This window comes from Nematolebias whitei, chromosome 15 (assembly GCF_014905685.2).
Source record: "Nematolebias whitei isolate Nwh7 chromosome 15, NemWhi1, whole genome shotgun sequence".
NCBI classification, from domain to species: domain Eukaryota; kingdom Metazoa; phylum Chordata; class Actinopteri; order Cyprinodontiformes; family Rivulidae; genus Nematolebias; species Nematolebias whitei.
This window is the reverse complement of record NC_056512.1, coordinates 5,118,289-5,118,858: the sequence shown is the minus strand read 5'-3', so window position 1 is coordinate 5,118,858 and position 570 is coordinate 5,118,289. Positions and strand designations below refer to the sequence as shown.

At 41.6% G+C, this 570-nt stretch overlaps 1 long non-coding RNA gene across 1 annotated transcript in view; it reads left to right on the top strand.

Annotated features, from left to right (window-relative positions):
- The window catches only part of LOC119421434, a 10,132-nt gene that overhangs the window by 8,767 nt on the left and 795 nt on the right, over positions 1–570 (top strand). The window lies entirely within an intron of this gene.

Here is a 570-nt window from a genome sequence, read left to right as displayed (position 1 = left end):
CTGTATGAATGTGTGTGTAGCAGAGTGCTGTATGAATGTGTGTGTAGCAGATTGCTGTATGAAAGTGTGCGTAGTAGAGAGCTGTATGAATGTGTGTGTAGTGGACAGCTGTACAAATGTGTGTGTAGTGGAGTGCTGCATGAATGTGTGTGTCTAGTAGAGTGCTGTATGAATGTGTGTGTAGTAGAGTGCTGTATGAATGTGTGTGTCTAGTAGAGTGTTGTATGAATATGTGTGTAGTGGACAGCTATACAAATGTGTGTCTAGTAGAGTGCTGTATGAATGTGTGTGTGGTGAAGTGCTGTATGAATGTGTGTGTGTAGTAGAGTGCTGTATGAATGTGTGTGTGTGTAGTAGAGTGCTGTATGAATGCGTGTGTGTAGTAGAGTGCTGTATGAATGCGTGTGTGTAGTAGAGTGCTGTATGAATGTGTGTGTGTAGTAGAGTGCTGTATGAATGTGTGTGTGTGTAGTAGAGTGTTGTATGAATGTGTGTATAGTAGAGTGCTGTATGAATGTGTGTATAGTAGAGTGCTGTATGAATGTGTGTGTGTAGTAGAGTGCTGTATGA